Consider the following 7,196-nt stretch of genomic DNA (forward strand, 5'->3'; position numbering starts at 1 on the left):
GGTTCCTTTGAAAATGTAATTCTTAACAGATGAGTGGAATGTTTTATTTAAATATTATTTACATATGTGCAGAAGCAGTTCCAGTGCAGAATTTAGAATGGCACATGACATTAGGAACATCTTATCGGGGCATGGACTGTATATATATATATATATATATATATATATATATATATATATATATATATATATATATATATTGTAACCCGGCCGGCACTCACGGTCGTTCGTTTGCCCCTATAATACAGACCCAGGACACGAGAAATTGAGTTTTTATAGCGCGATTGCGCTATTTTTAATAAACAAAATAAAACACAAACAGAAATAAACACCTAGCTCCGTTTTGGAGCGCTAACTACACAGGTAAATCCCTGACTCACTCGCAGGACGGCTAAGCCGTTTACCTGTCACACAAAAACCACACAGGTTTCACACAGCACTTAATTTTGGTACGACTGCTCGGAGACAGAGCACACTATCTGCCTCCTTCTACTCAGCAGCCCCGTACAGACAGGCTGCACGTCTTAAATACCCTACACCTGGCATTAATTTACAATAGTTACCAGGTGCAGGTGATAATTAAACAATAAACAATTAACAAAACAATTAAACAAAATGTGCATACGCACATGTTTTCTGCAGGGAGGATATTAACCCCCTCCCTGCTGCGTTACAATATATACAGTGGTTTGCAGAAGTATTCACCCCCTAGCAATAATGTCACAAATAATGTGTGCACAGTTTTTCAAACAAACTTTTTTATTCAAAGCTGTAACTGTTATATGAGGAGGAGGTTAAATGTCAGCAAAACTTGCAAAGAGAATGTATAAAATGAAATTTACTGGTTGCATAAGTATTCAGCCCCTTAAGTCAGTACTTGATAGAAGCACCTTTTGCAGCAATTACTCCTAGGAGTCTTTTTGGATAGGTCTCTACTAGCTTTGCACAGTAGGATGGTGAAGTTTTAGCCCATTCTTCACGGGAAAATTGCTCCAGTTCTGATAAGTTTGTTGGGCATCGTCGATGGACTACAATCTTCATGTCTCGCCATAAATTTTTGATTGGATTCAAGTCAGGACTTTGACTGGGCCACTCAAGAACATTAATTATCTTCTTCTTCAACCACTCCAGTGTGGCTTTGGCTTTGTGCTTCGGGTCATTGTCCTGCTGAAATGTGAATTTCCTCCCTGCCCAGTCTTGGCTGACTCAAACAGGTTTTCCTCAAGGATTCGCCTGTACTTTGCACCATCCATTCTCCCCTTTATCCTGACAAGCTTCCCAGGACCTGCTGAAGAGAAGCATCCCCATAACATGATTTTGCCACCACCATGCTTGACAGTTGGGGTGGTGCTGACTGGGTGATGTGCAGTGTTGGGCTTGCGCCAGACATAACGCTTGGAATTTAGACCGAAAAGTTCAATTTTTGTCTCGTCTGACCACAAAACCCTTTTCCACATGTCTGTAGTATCATCTACATGCTTTTTCACAAACTCCATACATGCTTTAAGATGAGGCTTTTTGAGTAATGGCTTCTTTCTTGCCACCCATCCATACAGGCCAGCTTTGTGTAGGGACCAGCTTATTGTTGATGTGTGAACACTGACTCCCATCTCAGACACAGAACTTTGCAGATCTCTCAAGGTCATTGTTGGCTTCAGAGTGACATCCCGAACCAGTTTCCTGCTTGCCCAGCTGCTCAGTTTGGGAGGGCGACCTGATCTGGCTAGTGTCTGGGTGGTATGATGCATCTTCCACTTCTTAATGATGGACTTCACTGTGTTGAGAGGGATAATCAGAGCCTTTAAAATGTTCTTGTACCCTTCTCCTGCTCTGTGCCTCTACCACTTTATCCCTGACTTGTTTCGAAAGCTCCTTGGTCTTCATAGTTGCTTTGTTGGATCACTATGTGAGTTGCAGCTTGAAAATCTTTATATACCTGAGGTAAATTATCTACAAGTTAAACCACTTTGAGTACACACAGGCTGAAACCATTTCACTAATATTGTGACCTTTCAAATAAAATGAGCTGATTTAGGGCTGCAGTAACAAAAGGGTTGAATACTTATGCAACTGAGATTAATCTGTTTTTCTCTGTAAATCTTACTTATTTATATTCTATATGCATTTTTTATTTTATCAATGTGGTGTAGTTTATATAGATTCTACATGTAAAGTCTAATTTGAAAGCATTGTGAAGTACGCTCAGGTGCCAGAAAAATGTGAAAACTTTTCAGGGGGTGAATACTTCTGCAAACCACTATCTATCTATCTATCTATCTATCTATCTATCTATCTATCTATCTATCTATATATATATACTGAGTGTACAAAACATTAGGAACACCTGCTCACATAGACTGACAAGGTGAATCCAGGTGAAAGCTGTGATTCCTTATTGATGTAACCTGTTAAATCCACTTCAATCAGTGTAGATGAAGGGGAGACAGGTTAAAGAAGGATTTTTAAGCCTTGACACAATTGAGACATGGATTGTGTATGTGTGCCATTCAGAGGGTAAATGGCCAAGACAAAAGATTTAAGTGCCTTTGAACGGGGTATGGTAGTAGGTGCCAGGCGCAATGTTTTGAGTGTGTCAAGAACTGCAACGCTGCTGGGTTTTTCACGCTCAACAGTTTCCCGTGTGTATCAAGGATGGTCCACCACCCAAAGGACATCCAGCCAATGGCAGGCCAGTGGTTAAAAACGGCTCATTGATGAAAGAGGCCAAAGGAGGCTGACACGAATTGTGCAGAGCAACAGACGGGCTACAGTTAGTCAACTGACGGTCCAGTACAACATTGGTGCCGAAAGACCCATAAAAGAATGCACAACTCGTCGTACCTTGACACGAATGGGGTATGGCAGCCGACGACGTAACAGAGTTCCACTTCTTTCAGCAAAACACAAGAAACTGCGGTTGCAGTGGGCTAAGGAACGAAAACACTGGACACTGGGGGATTGGAAAAATATTGCCTGGTTCCTGCTGTTTCACGCTGATGGGAGGACTAGGGTATGGAGAAAACAACATGAGTACATGCATCCATCATGCCGCATGTCAACATTACAGGCTGGTGGTGGTGGTGTGATGGTGTGGGGTGTGTTTTCATGGCACACATTGGGCCCCTTGATAAAAGTGGAGCAACGTTTGAATGCCACAGGATATCTGAACATCATTGCCAATCAGGTGCATCCTTTCATGACAGCAGTGTATCCATCTGCTAATGGATTTTTTCAGCAGGATAATGACCCATGCCACAAGGCTAGGATTTTCCAGGAATGGTTCCACGAACATGACAGTGAATTCAGCTTTCTGCAGTGGCCTGCCCAGTCACCAGATCTCAATCCAATTGAGCATCTGTGGGATGAGATGGAATGAGCTGTTCGGAGTAGAGATCCACTACCAGCCAATTTGACACAACTGTGGGAAGCATTGGAGTCAACATGGGCCAGCATCCCTGTGGAATGCTTTCGACACCTTGTAGAGTCCATACCCCAACGAATTGAGGCTGTTCTGAGGGCAAAACTGTTCTGGGTGCAACTAAATATTAGGAAGGTGTTCCTAATGTTTTGTACACTCAGTGTATATATATATATATATATATATATATATATATATACAGTGCCTTGCAAAAGTATTCAGACCCCTGACCAATTCTCTCATATTACTGAATTACAAATGGTACATTGAAATTTCGTTCTGTTTGATATTTTATTTTAAAACACTGAAACTCAAAATCAATTATTGTAAGGTGACATTGGTTTTATGTTGGGAAATATTTTTAAGAAAAATAAAAAACTGAAATATCTTGCTTGCATAAGTATTCAACTCCTGTGCTGTGGAAGCTCCCAGTTTACACCGATGAAAGAAATTGCCCTAATGAGGACACAATTACCTTACCATTGGCCTCCACCTGTGAACCATTAAAGTTGCTGTCACATTTTCTGGATAAAAACCCCACTGTTGAAAGATCATTGGTCAGGCTGTGAATCTGAAGGAAAATGAAGACCAAAGAGCATTCTACAGAAGTTAGAGTAATACAAATGCATAGATTAGGGAAAGGGTACAAAATAATATCCAAGTGTTTGGATATCCCAGTGAGCACAGTTGGATCAATAATCAGGAAGTGGAAGCTGCATCACACCACCCAGGCACTTCAAGAAAAGGCCGTCCCTCAAAACTCAGCGCTCAAACAAAAAGGAGACTTGTGAGAGAAGCCACAGAGAGGCCAACAATCACTTTGAAGGAGCTACAGAGTTCAGTGGCTGGGAGTGGAGTAATGGTGTACCAGTCAACCATATCAAGAGCTCTGCATAACACTGGCCTGTATGGGAGGGTGGCAAGAAAGAAGCTGTTACTCAAAAAGTACCATCTGAAAGCACGTCTGGAGTTTGCCAGAAAGCATGAGAGTGACCCAGCTGCGATGTGGGAAAAGGTTTTGTGGTCAGATGAGACCAAGATAGAGCTTTTTGGCCAAAACTCAAAGCGCTATGTGTGGCGCAAACCTAACACTGCCCATACCTCAAGACACACCATCCCTACAGTGAAGTATGGTGGTGGCAGCATCATGCTGTGGGGATGCTTCTCATCAGCAGGGACTGGGCATCTTGTTAAAATTGAAGGAAGAATGGATGGAGCAAAATACAGGGAAATACTGCAAGAGAACCTACTTCAGTCCGCTAAAAAACTGAAGCTTGGGAGGAAATTCACCTTCAGCAGGACAATGATCCCAAGCACAAGGCCAAAGCAACATTGGAGTGGCTCAAGAACAAAAAGGTGGCCCAGTCAAAGTCCTGATCTCAATCCCATTGAGAATCTGTGGCACTATTTGAAAATTGCGGTCCACAAGCGTCGTCCAACCAACCTGAACAACCTGGAGCAAATCTGCCAGAAGAATGGGCCAAAATCGCTCCGACACTGTGTGCAAAGCTGGTACATACTTACCCCAAAATACTTAAAGCTGTTATTAATGTGTGGGGGTTGAATACTTATGCAAGCAAGATATTTCAGTTTTTTATTTTTCTTAAAAATATTTCCCAACATAAAACCAATGTCACCTTACAATAATTGATTTTGAGTTTCAGTGTTTTAAAATAAAATATCAAACAGAACGAAATTTCAATGTACCATTTGTAATTCAGTAATATGAGAGAATTGGTCAGGGGTCTGAATACTTTTGCAAGGCACTGTATATATATATATATATATATATATATATATATATATATATATATATATATATATATACAGCTCTGGAAAAAATTAAGAGACCACTGCAAAATTATCAGTTTCTCTGGTTTTACTATTTATAGGTATGTGTTTGGGTAAAATGAACATTTTTGTTTTATTATATAAACTACTGACAAGATTTCTCCCAAATTCCAAATAAAAATATTGTCATTTAGAGCATTTATTTGCAGAAAATGACAACTGGTCAAAATAACAAAAAAGATGCAGTGTTGTCAGAGCTTGAATAATGCAAAGAAAATAAGTTCATATTCATTTTTAAACAACACAATACTAATGTTTTAACTTAGGAAGAGTTCAGAAATCAATATTTGGTGGAATAACCCTGATTTTCAAGCACAGCTTTCATGCGTCTTAGCATGCTCTCCACCAGTCTTTCACATTGATGTTGGGTGACTTTATGAAAAACCAATCCTCAGAGTTGGGGAACATTGTCAGAGCAGAAGGAAGCAAGTTTTCTTCCAGGACAACCTTGTACTTGGCTTGATTCATGCCAAATCTGCCCGATTCCAGCCTTGCTGAAGCACCCCCAGATCATCACCGATCCTCCACCACATTTCACAGTGGGTGCGAGACACTGGCTTCTAGGCCTCTCCAGGTCTCCGTCTAACCATTAGACGACCAGGTGTTGGGCAAAGCTGAAAATTGGACTCATCTGGGGGTGCTTCAGCAAGGCTGGAATCGGGCAGATTTGTCTTTGTGAAGGACGCATGAATCAAGCCAAGTACAAGGTTGTCCTGGAAGAAAACTTGCTTCCTTCTGCTCTGACAATGTTCCCCAACTCTGAGGATTGGTTTTTCCAGCAGGACAATGCTCCATGCCACACAGCCAGGTCAATCAAGGTGTGGATGGAGGACCACCAGATCAAGACCCTGTCATGGCCAGCCCAATCTCCAGACCTGAACCCCATTGAAAACCTCTGGAATGTGATCAAGAGGAAGATGGATGGTCACAAGACATCAAACAAAGCCGAGCTGCTTGAATTTTTGCGCCAGGAGTGGCATAAAGTCACCCAACATCAATGTGAAAGACTGTTGGAGAGCATGCCAAGACGCATGAAAGCTGTGCTTGAAAATCAGGGTTATTCCACCAAATATTGATTTCTGAACTCTTCCTAAGTTAAAACATTAGTATTGTGTTGTTTAAAAATGAATATGAACTTATTTTCTTTGCATTATTCAAGGTCTGACAACACTGCATCTTTTTTGTTATTTTGACCAGTTGCCATTTTCTGCAAATAAATGCTCTAAATGACAATATTTTTATTTGGAATTTGGGAGAAATGTTGTCAGTAGTTTATAGAATAAAACAAAAATGTTCATTTTACCCAAACACATACCTATAAATAGTAAAACCAGAGAAACTGATAATTTTGCAGTGGTCTCTTAATTTTTCCAGAGCTATATATATAATGTACACAGGGTCACAAAAAGATACATCACAGTCATGTGCCATTATAAATTCTGCACTGGAACTGCTTCTGCGCATAACTAAAGAATATTTAAATAAATCATTCCACTCATCTGTTAAGAATTACATTTTCAAAGGAACCAGTATTTTACTTAAAAGTAGGTCACTCTTTAGATTTTCTCAAGGAGCCAGGTTTTATTTCCTTTGGTCTGCTCATAAAAAATCACAGGAATGTATTAGCACTTTGCAAGACTTACAGAATAATGCTTGAACCTTGAACGGTTCTAACTAGTTTACCCTGGTTTGCTATGTTTATTAATATGTTTTACCATACCTCGTTGTTCTGAGTTGAAGACTTGTGCAACTCAGATTAATCTGTTTTTCTCTGTAAATCTTACTTATTTATATTCTATATGCATTGTTTGACTTCATCAATGTGGAGTAGTTTGTATAGATTCTGCATGTGAAGTCTAATTTGAAAGCGTCGTGGAGTAGGCTCAGGTGCCAACATACACACTATTTTTGTTATTACTGCTCAAAT

This window comes from Acipenser ruthenus, chromosome 8 (genome assembly GCF_902713425.1).
Source record: "Acipenser ruthenus chromosome 8, fAciRut3.2 maternal haplotype, whole genome shotgun sequence".
In the NCBI taxonomy this organism is placed as follows: domain Eukaryota; kingdom Metazoa; phylum Chordata; class Actinopteri; order Acipenseriformes; family Acipenseridae; genus Acipenser; species Acipenser ruthenus.